This window comes from Scyliorhinus canicula, chromosome 6, assembly GCF_902713615.1.
Source record: "Scyliorhinus canicula chromosome 6, sScyCan1.1, whole genome shotgun sequence".
Classification (NCBI taxonomy): Eukaryota; Metazoa; Chordata; class Chondrichthyes; order Carcharhiniformes; family Scyliorhinidae; genus Scyliorhinus; species Scyliorhinus canicula.
Window position 1 is genome coordinate 88062530 of NC_052151.1, and position 17309 is coordinate 88079838.

A 17309-nucleotide genomic window follows, 5' to 3' on the forward strand; every position below is an offset into this window, starting at 1 on the left:
TGAACATCTCCTCACTAGTTTCCCATCTAGAACCATCTTCCTCTGCCGTCTGCTCCAGCCATTTGCTTGCTGTGCCCAGGTAAGCTTGAGTTAGATCATGAGTCAGTGTTGCAGCCTTCTTATTTGAATACCATAAGACCATAAGACATAGGAGCAGAATTGGGCCACTTGACCCATCGAGTCTGCTCCGCCATTCAATCATGGCTGACATTTTTCTCATCCCCATTCTCCTGTCTTCTCCCCATAATCCCTGATTCCCTTATTAATCAAGAACCTACCTTTGTCTGCCTGTAAGACACTCAGTGATTTGGCCTCCCCAGCCTTCTGTGGCAAAGAGTTCCACAGATTCACCACCCTCTGGCTGAAGAAATTCATCCTCATCTCTGTTTTAAAGGACCGTCCCGTTAGTCTGAGATTGTGCCTTCTGGTTCTAGTTTTTCCAACAAGTAGAATCATTCTCTCCATGTCCACTCTATCCAGGCCTCGCAGTACCCTGTAAGTTTCAATAAGCTCCCCCCTCATACTTCTAAACTCCAACGAGTACAGACCCAGAGTCCTCAACCGTTCCTGGTATGACAAGCTACTGTCTCTAGACAGATTTCTACCTGTTGCTGGACAGGCTGCATCCTATTATGTTTTGTTAAATTCGTTGTATTGCTGTTGCAAGGCAACTTCATGCCACAGGCAATGACCGTCTCCAACAAAAGAGAATCTAACCATTATCCATTGTTATTCAATGGCAATATCATTCATGAATCCACCACTGCCAATATCCTGGGGCTACAATTGACCAGAAGCTGAATTGGGCCAACCATTACAATACTGTGGCTTTAAGAGCAGGTCAGAGGTGGGCAATTCTGTGGTGAATAACACAGTACCTGACTCCAAAGCTCTGCCTACCATCTACAGGGCACAAGTCAAGAGTGTCGTGGAATACTCTCCACTTTCCTGGATGGGCGCAGCTCAACACGCAACAAGCTTGAACCGTTCTGTGCTGTATTTTCTATGTTCTATCCAAGATAAAGCAATCCACATGATATGAAATGGAAAATGAAATGAAAATCACTTATTGTCACGAGTAGGCTTCAATGAAGTTACTGTGAAAAGCCCCTAGTCGCCACATTTCGGCGCCTGTTCGGGGAGGCTGGTACGGGAATTGAACCGTGCTGCTGGCCTGCCTTGGTCTGCTTTAAAAGCCAGTGATTTAGCCCAGTGTGCTAAACCAGCCCACTATGCACCAACTTAAATATGTACTCCCTCCGCCACCGATGCACAGTGACAGTAATGTGTGCTGTAATATGAGGGTGTCTGACAGAGCAAGAATTAACATGGGACTGGGAGATAGTGTCGGCAACAGTGCGATGTAAAGAGACAAATGACCTGAGATTAGCGTCAGTTGTGAACTAAACAGGGACCTGTGTAGAAACAAGTGTAAACTTAACTCATTGGTGGGGCGATACCCTGCATATATGTACATACTACACTTGTTACAGACAGGAGGGAGGTTAATTTAAAGAGCACTAATTTCTCCACTCACCATCCGTCCATACACAGAAAGATGTTGGGCGAAATTCTCCCCCCCCCACGACGGGTGGGAGAATAGCGGGAGGGCCTTCCCGACTTTTTTGACGCCCTCCCGCTATTCTCCCGCCCCCCCGCCGAAATCCCGACACGAATCGCTGCCGCCGTTTTTTTACGGCCGGCAGCGATTCACAGCTGTTAGAAGGGCCGAAGTCCCAGCCCTTTACGACCTTTTTACGAACGGCAAACACACCTGGTCCTGCTGTTCGTAAAAACGTCGTGACCACCTGGAAAAAAATAACCATGGCACCGATTGGCACGGCAGTACCACGGCCGTGCCAAGGGTGCCATGGGCCCGCGATCGGTGCCCACCGATCGCGGGCAGCGGGCCCGATGCCCGCGCACTATTTGTCCTTCCGCCGCCCCGCAGTATCAATACGCGGGGCGGCTGAGGGGCAACCCGGACCGCGCATGCGCGGGTTTCGCGCAAAAACGCGATGACGTCACCCGCGCATGCGCGGGTGGAGTCTTCCCACCTGCGCATGCGCGGCTGACGTCATATGACGCGTCAGCCGGCGCTAAGTCCGACAAGCGGGCTTAACGATTTTCATTGAGCCCGACTTGTCGGAGCCTCCGACGTCGGGCTGCTAGCCCCGACGGGGGACCAGAATCGGTCCCCCGTCGGGAAGGGGCGCGATGCCGTAAAACCCGCCCGGGTTTTACGGCAGTTTGACGATTTCTCCCGTTTTGGGAGAATTTCGCCCGTTGTACTTTGTTTCCCTCTTCATAAGCCATGGGCTTTGTCCCAAACCCTCGGGTTTTGCGTGATCCAATTTCCCATCAATAACCCCACAGCAAACTGAAATAGGGTTAACTAAACGTGTTATTGCACACATTCAGAATGCAAAGGGTGGATTGCAATGTTGCCTCCACACTCAGAGTCTAAAGAGAGGGATAGAGAAAATAAGGTTTTACAATAAATAGATCACAGAGAATCTAAATATTGATTCATGTGAGTTCCAGAGGCCAGACTCAAAGTCCAGCGTGGTATTCCTTCACAGAGGTCAGTGAATTAAAAACCAATATTGGGTAATTCACTGGACTGAATTTTGTTCCCGTTGGGCACGCACACTGGGGCTGAGAAACGGTGTTGAAACACACTTCCCGTCAACAGTAGCCCCCCGAATGTGATTCCACGCTGGCCAGTTAATGGACAGCCAGTATGAAATGCATGCTGGGAAGTGCTGAGGGCTGCCAGGAAGGGTGGAAGAGGGCAGGCGGGGAGAAAAGGCAGGGTGTGGGCTAGCACTTCTCGTATGTTCTCTCAGGGGGACAGCTGTTGCTTAGCTGTCTCAGGGAGTTGCTGACCTGTAAAAAAAAAATTATGATGGAAAAATGCTACAAAGAGTCTCTCGGCAGCACATTCAAACATAAACCTTAGTCCACAGATACCTTCTTAAATGTTATTTCAGCCCTGGCTTTTCATACCAACCTAGATCGTGTTTGTAGCTAAAACGTAAACGTTGGTTGGCCAATAGGCTTGCCCAACCAACCACAAAAGCTCGGGTCACATAGAATTGCATTCAATTGGCCCTTTGATAGGCTAAATTGTCGACTTGATTGTGGGCGGGCATTCTTCTGATGTTCTTCTGATGTATGCTCGCCGACCAAAATATTGTGTGTGATGAGGTCAGGGCACACACCCAATGTCTTCCCGAGCTATTTCATGAGCTTCCAAGTCAGACTCGCACCCGCCCGAACAAAGTAAAACTTGCCATTTTTCTGGTGATGGTCACAGAGTCCTTAGAATTCCTACAGTGCAGAAGGAGACCATTTGGCCCATCGAGTCTGCACAGATCCTCTGAAAGAGCACCCTACTGAGACTCATTCCCACACCCTATTTCCATCACCACACCTAACCTGCACATATTTGGACACTGAGGGGAAATATAGCATGTCCAATCCACCTAACCTTCACATCTTTGGACTGTGGGAGGAAACCGGAGCACTCGGAGGAAACCCGCACAGACAGAGGAAAAATGTGCAAACTCCACACAGTCATTCAAGGCCGGAATTCAATCTGGGTTACTGGTGCTGTGAGGCAGCAGTGCTAACCACTGTGCCACCATGCCATTGACTTCATATGATAGGACTTCAGAGCTAAATCAGTCTTGATTGATGGTACAGAATTTCCAGCACAAGCAGTGCAGATGGGGGCTAGATATTTCACCTTTGCAGCATTTCTTGTCTGTGAGGCTAATTAGATGGTAAACCACAGACTGAGGTTTTCAGTTCAGCCAACCAATATTACTTGTTCCACAAGCCAGAGGCCCATGTCACATGACTCCCACCTTTATACTGTCTATGACACAGGTTGTTTTTCCACCATCTGCATTCCACTGTTAAATGTTCCAGCCATCAGGACTTAAAAGGAAAGTAGTGGACCTCTTTGTCTCAGTTGCAATTTGGGCTGGATTCTCCGATTCTAAGGCTATTTTCCCACGCCAGCATGGGAATGGTGGCGTTTTATGTCGAAAAAAGTGGCGTAAAATGGCCACCTATTCCCCGTTTGGCTGGGGGCTAGCATGCCGGCAGCGTAGAGCACCTGGCTCTAGCTGCCGATAGGATAGAGAATTGCCGGGCATATGGCTGCGCATGCGCATGGCGGCGGCCTGCAGTGGCTGCGCAATTCTTTATGGCGGAGGCCGCTCACGGACCCAGCCCTTGAAATAGTACCCCTCCTTTGGCCACCTCACATGCCTGGACCACCTCTCCACAGTGGCATCACCCACTGATAAAGCCCCCCCACTGCTCACGGATCGGCCCTCCCCCGACTGTAGCAGCGCTGGACTGAGTCCGCAGCCGCCATGCCGAGTTCCTGATGGATGAACCACACGCGACCGACGCCGTCGGTTATTCAAGCCAGTCAGGGGGTGAAGAATCGGGGGGTGGGCCTCAGGCAATGTCTTCAGGCCGCCAATACATGGTGTGGCGTACGCTCCAAGTATGCTGCTTTGGAGGGGGTGGAGCATCGCAACAGCGTCGCCGCCCCCGATTTGGTCAGGAACTGTGATTCTCCGGCCGATCGCCGAACGCGATTTCGCCGACTGGACAATCCTGATCAGCCTGGGCTTAGGCTGTATAGTTCACAAGTGGCCCTTAGTGCCTCCTCCTCAGAAATAGTGAGATGCGGGTTTTCCCAAAATTGATGTGCAGCTTCTTTTGTTAAAGGTAACAGATATCAGATCAGTCATTTTACAGTTCTCTGTTCAGTTTTAAATTTAGCATTTGCAGGTTGATGTCTTATTCCCTAATATGCATTGTCAATATGCACTTAATATTCTACCTTACAAGAAAAAGAACCTCTTCATGAGACCTACAAACACACACAACATGGCGGCAACTAAAGGAAGCGGCAGCTAAAAAACATCTGCTGCTGGGTCAAGGTGCTGAGGGAGGCACACATGCACGAAAATGCACAAATGTGTCAAGCATGGGAAAACTCTTTGGAAAAAAGTGGTTACTGGGCACCACCCCTAAAACCTGCGTAGCATTTAAAGCTACATATAACTGAACATTCAAACAACCATGTACAAATATCAACATTAACACACCCATTTAGACTGATCAAAGGGCCAGACCAAACATAGAATTGGGGTCTTTGGCAAAAAATATTCTTAAGATATGATAGCTTCAGTATTAGATAAAAGGACAGATGTGTCCAACAACCTAGAGAACTGGTCAACTCTTTAATAAATGAATAATAGATTGTCTGAGGACTGGACTGCAGTGGCTTCAAGTCAGAACTCATAAGGAACAGACTTATTGTCGGAATTGCTTACTTTGGGAAATACTATAGGAAAAGGAAGATCTGACTCTAGAAAAGACAATCCAGGAGGTGGCCGCCGCCAGACCCTTCAACGCCAAGGTTTCGCCGGCTCAGAGGATGTTAGAACGGCGCCGGCGGGATTTGGCTTTTTAAGGATGGCCGCTTGACCAATCCGGGCCAGAGAATTGGTGCGCCGGCCCGGGCCGGAGAGTCATTGCATACCGCAACTAGCGCCGCGTCGACCACGCCGGCCCCAATGGCGCCGATCCTCCTCTCTCCTTGGCACCTCCTCTTCGGCCTGTTGGGTGGCTGGCTCTCCATCCTGGGTGGCTGCCTCATGTCCCTCTGTGGAATGCTCCGTAGCTGCATGCTGCGTTGCTGCAGCTTTCTCCTCCCTCGGGCAGCGCCCATTTGTACAGCCGCAGGGCATACCCCAGGCCTGCGGCGACTAGGAGGATGACCACCATTACTGGCTGAATTCCAATGTCCACTGCCTCTAAGGGGTGAAAGGCTGACAGGTTAGCATGGTCAGTACCCCCGTACCCTACCAGGTCCATTGGGCTACATGATGGCCCTGCCTGGCACCCTGGGCCCTGCCCCCACGTGTCCCTTCCCCCCCCCCCCCAATACCCACAATCATGGCCCCATTGGTGGCCGGCACCGTGGGGGTCTCTGGCCCTGGCACTGGTACCGTCGGCTGGCACTGCCCCCGTGAGGGACATGCACTATGTACCACATAGGGGCTACTGTGGGTGTAGTCCTGCGTGGGCCACCGGGGGGTGGCAGGGAAGAGATGGCAGAGGATGGGGGTGGGAGCACCCATACAGCTGGTGCCAATGCAGAACCAGGGGCTATTGTGGCTGGCTGCGGTAAAGGTGGCCCATGACTGGACGCTGCCCCAGTCCCGTGGGGGGTCACCTCGTCCACTCGGCCTGTTCCCCCCATCACCCCCCTCTCCCCAGGCTCTGGCAGGTCCCCTCCCTCACCCCAGCCAGCCCGGACAGTGTCCAGCCCGGAAGCCTACAGTCGCTCTTCTTTGTGTCCTACCTCCTCTCTCTCCTTCATCAGTCACCACGCTGGTCTCATGATTTTTGAAAGCACAAGTGAACTGCACTGTCGGGAACTCAACCCATTGGAGAAGGAGAATTGCTGAGTCCCCAGAGAATACTGGGCCGGGCCCTACTGTGAAAATGCCCTAGTCGCCACACTACGGCGACTGTTTGGGCACATTGAGGGAGAATTTAGACTGTCCAACTCATCTAACAAGCATGTCTTTCTGGATTTGTGGGAGAGAAATCAGAGCACCGGGAGGAAACCCACGCAGACATGGGGAGAACCTGCAAAACCTTCACAGACAGTGATGCAAGCTGGGAATTGAACCCAGGTCCCTGGCACTATGAAGCCACAGTGCTAACCACTATGCTACCGTGCTGCCCTTAATGATATGCAAACGGAGTTTACTGTACATGAGTTCCTGTGCACATTGACGCCGCTGTCAAGGTGACAGAAAATTGTGATTTGGCGTCAAATCGGTGCCTGCCACGATTTTGGCATGGAACCTATTCTCTGCCCAATCGCGTTTCGCGCGTTCGGGTGATGGCAACAGAGAATGCCGCTCCAGAACCTTTTAAGGATTTTATTTTTGAGGGTAATGTTAACTCAAGAGTAGAGAGTGGAGTAGATAAAGAAATTAAGATTTTACGGGATACAGGTAAAGTCAATCTTTAATGACGAGAAATAAGGAGATATGTGGCTTGGAAGACACAGTCAGAAAAGATGGCAAAATGCGGGATTGGTGGTGAGAACAGTAGTGTGACACTATGTAAGGTAAGGTTAGAGAGTCCGTTGAAAAATAAAGTGGGTAGTAGGAATTATAGAAGAAACACCATTGTCAGAGATCTAATTTAATTTGGATAATGCTATAACTGGATCACAGGTGGGAGTGTAACGTACCATGGTTGAAAATCAAACAAGAGAGACGTGGCAAGAAGTATAGCCAGGAGTGTTTCCTGATTGTGTGGTAACCCTATCACAAAGCCACAGGCTGAGACAGGAGGAAGAGAACTTGAGGTCAATATGGAGGCCGAGATTCAATTGTCAGAAACCATGTATGATCAGATGGTCAGTCAAGCCGAAGAGCATGTGGTGGATCAATTGTCAGGAACCAAGGGCGCGATTCTCCGATCCGCCGCCGGGCCAGAAAATCAGTAGGGGGCCGCGCGAATCACGCCACGCCGCTCCGACGCCGGGACACCATTCTCCAGCCCGTGAAAAAACGGGCGGTCGCGCACGGTGGCGCCGTGATTCTCTGGCCTGGATGGGCCGTCCTAAAATATCCGAGTCCCGCCGGCGCCATTTTAACATGCTCTGGGCCAACGGGACCTCGGGGCTGAAGGGTCCGGAGGCGGCCTGTGGGGGGCGAGGGGGGCCCAACCCCGGGGAAGGCCTCTGCAGTGGCCTGGTCCACGATCGGGGTACACCAATCGGTGGGCCGGCCTCTCTGTCGGGGGCCTCCTTTCCTCCGCGCCGGCTCCTGGATCCCTGCGCCATTTGGTGTCAGGGCCGGAGCGGGGAAGCAGGCCACTGCGCATGCGCGGACCCCGCGGTGCCAGGTCATCGCCGGGACCAGCTGCCGGAGTGGCCCACCATGCACCATGTTGGCCCCCCCCCCCCAGGACCTGGGAATCGGGTCTCGGAACCTGCTGAGTAAAGTAATCCCGTTTTGGCGCCAGCACCGGCACTCTGGTGCCGGACCAGATAATCGTGGCCCTGTTTGATCAGGTGGGTAGTACAGCACCAGAGCAGGTGGTGGATGAAGCGGATGTCTTTAGTTCAAACAAATTGGTTGAATTACAATAAAGGGATTCAGAAATAAAGAACTTATACCAGACAGCATATACAGAAATCGAAACAGAGTGTATACCGGAATGTTATTACATCAGAAATAATATATTAATGGACTTCCGGTGGCGGTGATGACGTAGGAAGCCGCACATTTGGGAGCTCCCGTTTTAAACAAACTTTTCGGCTCTTTTTAGAGCCTAAAACGGAAATTTTTCGATGTCTCCCGGTGGGAGAAGGTGTGCTGATCGACTTTCCCCGCAGTCCATGACTCGAACTCAGAGTGGAAAAGGGGAAAAAAACGGCAGCAGCTCCCCAGAAGAAATGGGGGAAGGAATCCAAGATGGCGGCCAGCGGAGCTCCAGAGGAGTTGAAGCAGTGGGCCCTGGAGCAACAAGCTGCTCTCCTGCGCTGTTTTGCAGACTTCAAGGCTGATGTACTGAGCTCTCTACAGGAAACGAACAGAAGGCTCTCGGAGATTCAGACGACCCAGAGTGCTGCCATCAAGGAGTTGCAGACACAGGCCACTGAACGAGAGGAGGAGGCCGCGATCCTCGTGAGTAAGGTGGAGGGACATGAGGCACTCCACAAGAAGGGGCAGGAATGCTTCGAGGTGCTTGATCACCGCATGAGGCGGAAAAATCTACGGATCTTGGGCCTTGCGGAGGGGCTGGAGGGGTCGGACCTGACAACCTACGTGGCTACGATGCTGGACTTGCTAGTGGGGGCCAGGTTTTTCCATCTGCCCTCGGAGCGGAGAGAGCACACAGAGTACTGGCCAGGAGGCCTAAGGAGAACGAACCCCCGCGTGCGGTGCTGGTGAGGTTCCACCGGTTCAGTGATCGGGAGTGTGTGCCGCGCTGGGCCAAGGAGGTGAAGAGCAGCAATTGGGAGAATGGGGTAGCACGGATCTACCAGGATTGGAGTGCGGAGGTGGCTAAGCGGCGGTCCGGGTTTAATCAGACGAAAGAGGTGCTTTACAGGAAAAAGATAAAGTTCGGAATGTTGCAGCCTGCGCGCCTGTGGGTAACTTATTTGGACCGGCATTATTATTTCGATTCCCCGAAGGAGGCGTGGGCCTTCGTGCGGACGGAGAAACTGGACTTGAACTAGGGGTTGGGGGTTGCGGGGTCGGTTGTAATACTTTATTGCTGGATTCTGCTGTTGCTGTGTTCTCTTTTTTTGTACTTTTGTAATTTTGATATGGTGATTTATGGGGGTGTTGTTCTGTTATGTTTTTTTGCTGTGGGGCATTGTTTGAGTTTTGTATCTTGCGGGGAGGTATGGGGGGGGTTTGTTGTATTCTATGTCGGGTTGGGGATATGGAGTGGGGCTGTTATTTGGGAGCTGCGTCAGAAGGGTGTGGTGGGGCAGTGCGAAAGCGCGGGCTTTCCTCTGGTTTCCCGCGCTGTGGGGCTGGGGGTGGAGACGATGACGGGGGGAGGCGGGGCCTTAACTCATTCTTCCTGGCGCTGGAGCGGTGCCTGGAGGAGGGATAGATTGGGGGATGATCCCACTTTGGGAGGGGTCGGGTTACTGGCGGGAGTTTTCAGGGTCAGCAGAAGTTAGCTGACCCACGGAAGTACAATGGAGGACGGTTCGCGGCTAGGAGGGTTCCTAGCCTGGGGGGGAAGGGAGGGGGGAAAGGGGAATACTGGGTTGCTGCTGGTAGGGTCAGGAAGGAGCTGGTGGGGGCTGGGGGGACAGAGGTGTGTTGTCGCTGTGGGGACTGGGTCAGGCAGGGGGTGCTGGCCTGGGGCGGGCAGTCAACGGGCTATGGCTAGCCGACGGGGGAGGGGGGCGGGACGCCCTCTGATCCGGTTGGTCACCTGGAATGTGAGAGGGTTGAATGGGCCGGTGAAGCGGTCGAGGGTACTGGCTCACCTGAAGGGGCTAAAGGCAGATGTGGCAATGCTTCAGGAGACCCACCTGAAGGTGGCGGACCAGGTCCGCCTGAGGAAGGGATGGGTGGGGCAGGTTTTCCACTCTGGGTTGGATGTGAAGAACCGGGGAGTGGCGATTCTGGTGGGGAAAAATGTGTTGTTTGAGGCATCGGAGGTGGTGGCGGATAAGGGAGGTAGGTATGTTATGGTTAGGGGCAGGCTACAAGGAGAGAAGGTAGTACTTGCTAGTGTGTATGCCCCAAATTGGGACGATGCGGGCTTTATGAGGCGTATGTTGGGACGGGTCCCGGATCTGGAGGCAGGAGGTCTGATCATGGGGGGGGGACTTCAATACGGTGTTGGATCCTTCACTGGATCGGTCCAGCTCTAGGATGGGTAGGAGGCCGGCGGCGGCCAAGGTACTGAGAGGGTTTATGGACCAGATGTGTGGGGTGGATCCATGGAGGTTTGTAAGGCCGAGGGCACGCGAGTACTCTTTCTTCTCCCACGTACATAGGGTCTACTCTCGGATAGACTTCTTCGTGGTGAGTTGGGGACTGATTCCGAGAGTGGAGGAGGCCGAGTATTCGGCCATTGCAATCTCCAACCACGCTCCGCATTGGATAGAGTTGGAGATGGGGGAGGTGCGGGACCAGCGCCCGTTGTGGCGGTTGGATGTGGGGTTGTTGGCGGAGGAGGAGGTGAGTAGGAGGATCCGGGCAAGTATTGAGGGGTACCTCGAGGTGAATGATACCAGGGAGGTTCAGGTGGGGGTGGTCTGGGAGGCCCTGAAGGCAGTGATTCGTGGGGAGCTGATATCCATCCGGGCACACAGGGAGAGGAGCGAGAGGAGTGAGAGGGATAGACTGGTGGGAAAGATGCTGGAGGTAGACAGGAGGTATGCAGAGGCACCAGAGGAGGGATTGTTGGGGGAGAGGCGCAGCCTGCATGCTAATTTTGATTTGCTGACCACTAGAAAGGTGGAGGCACAGTGGAGGAAGGCACAAGAGGCAGTGTACGAACATGGTGAAAAGGTGAGTAGGATGCTGGCTCATCAGCTCCGCAAGCGGGATGCGGCTAAGGAAATTGCTGGAGTGAGAGACAAGAGTGGGAATGTGGTGCGCAAGGGGGTAGAGGTGAATGAGGTCTTCAAAGGCTTTTACGGGGAACTGTACCGGTCGGAGCCAACGGGGGAGAGGAGGGGATTGGAGAGGTTCCTCGACGGGCTTTCTTTCCCGAAGGTGCAGGAGGAGCAGGTGGAGGGGTTGGGTGCGCCGATTGAGCTGGAGGAGCTAGTTAAGGGGATCGGGCAGATGCAGTCAGGGAAGGCACCAGGGCCGGATGGGTTCCCGGTGGAATTTTATAAAAAGTTTGTGGACCTAGTGGGCCCCTTAAGGTGCAGACACTTAATGAAGCGTGGGAAGGGGGGACTTTGCCCCCGACGATGTCGTGGGCGCTAATCTCGTTAATTTTAAAGAGGGACAAGGACCCCCAGCAGTGTGGTTCATACAGGCCCATATCTCTCCTCAATGTAGATGCCAAGGTGCTGGCAAAAATCCTGGCCACCAGGATAGAGGACTGTGTGCCAGGGGTTGCACACGAGGACCAGACAGGTTTTGTGAAGGGAAGGCAGCTGAACACGAATGTGCGGAGATTGTTGAATGTCATCATGATGCCGGCGATTGAGGGGGAGGCAGAGATAGTGGTGGCGCTGGATGCGGAGAAGGGCTTCGATAGAGTGGAGTGGGGGTACTTATGGGAGGTGTTGGGGAGGTTTGGATTTGGGGAAGGGTTTATTAGATGGGTAAGGCTGCGATATGAGGCCCCGATGGCGTGCGTAGCCACGAATTGGAGGAGGTCGGAGTACTTCCGGCTTTACCGAGGGACCAGGCAGGGTGGCCCCCTGTCCCCCTTGTTGTTTGCACTGGCAATCGAGCCGCTGGCGATGGCGTTGAGGGATTCAGAGAGGTGGAGAGGTTTGGTGCGAGGTGGGGAGGAACATAGGGTGTCGTTGTATGCCGATGACCTGTTACTGTATGTGATGGACCCGGTGGGAAGGATGCCGGGGGTGATGGAGCTGCTAGCTGAGTCTGGGACCTTTTCAGGTTATAAACTAAATTTAGGCAAGAGTGAGGTGTTTGTGGTGCACCCTGGAGACCAGGAGGAAGGAATTGGTAGGCTCCCGCTTAGGCGGGCAGGGGAGAGCTTTAGGTACCTGGGGGTGCAGGTGGCTAGGGACTGGGGGACTCTTCACAAACATAATTTCACCAGACTTGTAGATCAGATGGAGGAGGAGTTCAAGAGGTGGGACATGCTGCCATTGTCGTTGGCGGGGAGGGTGCAGTCCGTCAAAATGACGGTGCTTCCGAGGTTCTTGTTCCTCTTTCAGTGCCTGCCCATCTTTATCCCCAGGGCCTTCTTTAGGAGAGTGACTAGCAGTACTTTGAGCTTTGTGTGGGCACATGGGACTCCAAGAGAGAAGAGGGTGTTCCTGGAGCGAGGGAGGGATGGAGCCGGGCTGGCGCTGCCCAACCTTTTGGGGTACTATTGGGCGGCCAATGTGTTAATGGTGCATAAATGGGTGATGGAGGGGGGAGGGGCGGCGTGGAAAAGAATGGAGATGGCGTCATGTAGAGGTACGAGCTTGGGTGCCATGGTAACGGCGCCGTTGCCGCTTTCCCCTAAGAGGTTTACCACGAGCCCGGTGGTGGCGGCGACCCTAAGAATCTGGGGACAGTGGAGACGGCATAGGGGGAAACAGGGGGCTCGATGGAGGCTCCATTGGGTGGCAATCATTGGTTCATCCCAGGGAACAGGGATGGGGGATTTAGGGGGTGGCAAAGGGTGGGCATCAGTAAATTGAGGGACCTGTTTATTGGCGGGAGGTTTGCGGGCCTGGGGGAACTGGAAGATAAATTTGGGCTTCCCCAAGGGAACATGTTCAGATACTTGCAGGTAAAGGCGTTTGCTAGGCGGCAGGTAGAGGGATTCCCTTTGCTGCCCTCGCGGGGGACGATGGACAGAGTGCTTTCGGGGGTGTGGGTCGGAGAGGGGAAGGTGCCTGACATTTATAGGGTAATGCAGGAGGTGGAGAAGTCGTCAGTGGAGGAGCTGAAGACTAAATGGGAGGCGGAACTCGGGGAGCAGATAGAGGACGGGACTTGGGCGGATGCCTTGGAGAGAGTCAACTCTTCCTCCTTATGTGCAAGGCTTAGTCACATCCAATTCAAGGTGCTGCACCGGGCCCACATGTCCGGGACTAGGATGAGTAGGTTCTTTGGGGGTGAGGACAGGTGCACCAGATGTTCGGGGAGTCCAGCGAACCACGCCCATATGTTCTGGGCATGCCCAACACTGGAAGAATTCTGGAAGGGGGTGGCGGGGGCGGTGTCGAGGGTGGTTGGATCCAGGGTCAAACCAGGGTGGGAACTCACGATTTTTAGAGTTGCCGTAGAGCCGGGAGTGCAGGAGGTGAAAGAGGCCGGTGTCCTGGCCTTTGCGTCCCTAGTAGCCCGACGAAGGATCTTGCTGCAGTGGAAGGATGCGAGGCCCCCAAGTGTGGAGACCTGGATCAGTGACATGGCGGGATTTATAAAATTGGAAAGGGTCAAATTTGCCCTGAGAGGTTCAATACAAGGGTTCTATAAATGATGGCAGCCTTTTCTGGACTTCCTGGCTCAAAGATAGGCGTCTTGGTCAATAGCAGCAGCAACCCGAGGGGGGGGGGGGGGGGGGTGTTCCTTATTGTAGTTTCTATTATGTCACTTAATATTGTGTTAATTTGCGTTGTTATTAATATGCTGTGTTGTTCATGGAGGTGGGGCGAATGTTTATGATTGCTAATATTATTGTTATTTTTGGTATTTTATTATGGTTCATTGTTGTTGTATAAATTCAAAATTTTTCAATAAAAATTATTTAAAAAAAGAAATAATATATTAATGAGAAAATGGAGACCTTTACATATTCAAAAAGATGAGAAATGGGCAGAAGTTCATCAAGCGCTATTACCGGAAGGGAATAGAAAGGAAATTTTACAGGTAGCGCATGAGGTTCCAGCAGAGGGTCATTTGGGAGTGACAAAGACTCAAGCAAAAATACAATGAAACTTTTAATAGCCTGGACTGCATGAGGATGTAAATGAACTTTGCCGTACATGGCACACATGTCAGGTTACAGGGAAAACTCAGGCAATAATCAAACCAGCACCATTCCCACATTTGAAGAACCATTAAAAGCAAGATTCAGTGGTTCTTATCAGATCTAAAGAAACTGAGTGAAGTGAATGATTTGATAAGAATGCCAGTCAGACAATTAAGATCTAGCGGGATACAGGTAAAGTAAATCCTTAATGGTGAGAGATAAGGAGATATATGGCTTGGAAGGCACATTGTCAGAACGACATCCCGGGATGAGCGGTTGGCTCTCGGGGGGGATAAGGGGTACCTCTGAGATCCTTGCTAATGACGCCAGTAAGAGCAGCAGGTCAATATACAAGGCAGGAAAGTGATGATAACCCGCTGTGAGGTAAGCTCTAATGCTTCTCAGTTTATGCCATAGTCTGGCTCCTGTTTTTCTGCTGGCAGCACGGCCATACCCATTATCTGCATGTGGTCTGCACTGGGGGCTCTTGGTGGAGGTGCCTGGGGGGGGGGGGGGGGGAACAGAGGGCAACAAGGATTGTGGGTGCAAACTGGCACTGTGAGGAATAACGTGACAGAGGTGTGTCTCTGCTTGAATTTACCTGGATGGCTTGGATGCGTAGAACAAGCTTTGTTTTTTTAAAATATAAATTTAGAGTAGCCAATTATTTTTCTTTTCCAATTAAGGGGCAATTTAGCGTGGCTAATCCACCTAACCAGCACATCTTTGGGTTGTGGGGGTGAAACCCACGCAGACATGGGGGGAGTGTGCAAATTCCTCATGGACTGTGACCCAGGGCCGGGATTTGAACCTGGGTCCTCAGCGCCGCAGAGAACAAGCTTTGATAACGAACAGAACTAATTTATTAACACTACTAAATAAGATTCATACGTATTTCTAAAGTACAAGGTTACTTTATTAAACTGTGCTATGTCTAACTACAGAACTCTCAAATACACAACTGATGTCTCCTATGCCTAACCATCTTCTACCTCTTCTACTCTACTCTCCTGGACTCTCTCCAGCTCACTTCCCCATTTCTCCCAGAAATCTAAGAGTCAGTGCAATTTATAGTACGGTCCCTTAGCTCCATCTAGTGGCTAGTTTTAACATAGCGTTAACTCTTCACATGCTGCACATTAGCATAACGTCACAAGAGGCTTAGCATATATCAGATGCAACATGTTTTAATTGTGAACATTCAAAACCCTCATTGTCCCTCGCTACAGGTGGTGCCCCCCTAGTGCCCACTCAATGATGCTCAATCTTCTTAAACTTCCATGCCACTACATCTAGGTGTGTCCCCAAAATAGCACAGGTGGCCATTTGGGCCTCTAATCGGGATACTGTACTGTCTCCAGGATACGCATCAGAGGTGGGGGCAGCCTGCTATTTCTCATATCCTGTGGCCTTTGATGCAACTGACATCACCATGCCACGCTGATCGGCCCGCTGACCTAGAGACGTACTGGTGTCAGGAGGGAGGATTTAGGTGAGGTGGGGACTGCCGCCGTCTCCCTGTGGAAGGCATTGGGTTGGGCTCCAGTGCTCCCTCCTCCTGGTTGCTGCCCGTAGGGCCCTGGGGACTCCATGGGACAGAGGGGGAGCTGGAGTGAGCTTCCAGAGGCCTCCCAGCCTTGCTGGTCCTGGTGCCTCCCCATTGTCTGCACCATGGTGTTGACGCCATCGGCAATGCTCCTCAGTGACTGAGCCACGCTCTGGAGTACCCCGGCAATATCCACATGTGCCTGGGACATGCTCTGGAGTGCCACAACAATGTCCAGTGATTGGGACATGCTGTTGAGGCCCTCAACCATGGTTGTCATAGATGGAGCCATGCCTTGGACACTACCACTCAAAAAGCGGGCCTCGTGCTACAGACTTTCCACTGCGGTCGCCACACAAACAGTGTTGGCCTCAGTACCACGCATCGCCTGCGCCATGTCCAATCAGCTTTGCACTCATGAGTGTCACTGACATCCCCTCCTGAATCTCATGGCCATACCCTCGCATCTGCACATGCATCAGCTCCAGGATAACTTTGTCCAGAAGCTGGGAATCTGACTGAGACTCAGCTGTGTCCTGGGATCCAGCAAACTCTCTTAGATGTTCGTGCCTCCACCTGATGTGTATCTGGTGCTCAACAGATTTTGCCCTGGAAGCCTGTCCACAAATGTTGCCTACCGTGGTCTCTGTCTCTGCGCTGGTGGAGCGTGGTGATGACATCTGTGACCCCTCGTTGGTGGTCTCCTCGGAGCTCTCCTCAGGGGTGTTCTCTTGGGTGTCAGGGTGGGGCGAGTGACTCCAGATATCCCAGCCTCATCAGATGGAGATCCTGCACGAGAATGGACATGTGGTCAGTGAGAGGGAAGCATAATTTTGTCTGACATGAACAACTCACATGAGACAGGGCATCTGGGTGAAGGGGCTGTTGGTGACTGCTCTATACTTGGCCAACCCCACGATCTCCAGGGTCTGTTCCTCATGGGCCGTGAGGACTCTGATGCCCGGAAACCCATTGCCCGTCTTGGCCCTTTCCTGCCTATTGTGTACCAACTTCTCCTGCGGTGGACAAAGAAAAGGCATTGTGAGCTGGATACTTGGTGCATTAGGGGGGTTTATGGTGTGTGGCATGTGTGGGCACAGCTCCTGGGCATGGAGGCGTTGTGCTGGGTAATATGCTGGAGAGGGGCAGTGGAAGCGTTAGCAGCTGACTTGTTGCGAAGGTCAGGGGAGAGGACGGAGTTCAGTGGGGTGGCAGGTGGGACTGAAGACAAGGGGCCAGTGTTAACTTACCCTTCTGGTCTGGTGTTGGTTGTTGGTCTACTTCCTGCACTGGATAGTGGTCCCCCTAGTCATGCTGCCCAAACTGATGGCCGCTTCCACTGCCTCCCAGGCAACATTGGCAGCCTTGTGACTGGTCCTCCGACCCTCTCTGGAGAACAGAGTGCCCCATCTGACCTCAACGACGTCCAGCAGCCTGGCCAGATCAGCAGCCACGAAGCGTGGAGCAGGTCTACGTGGTATGGCTGTGTACTGACTGGAGTGTGTTCGGAGTGAGCGTTTATGAGCAGCTCCCCCTTGCCAGGCGT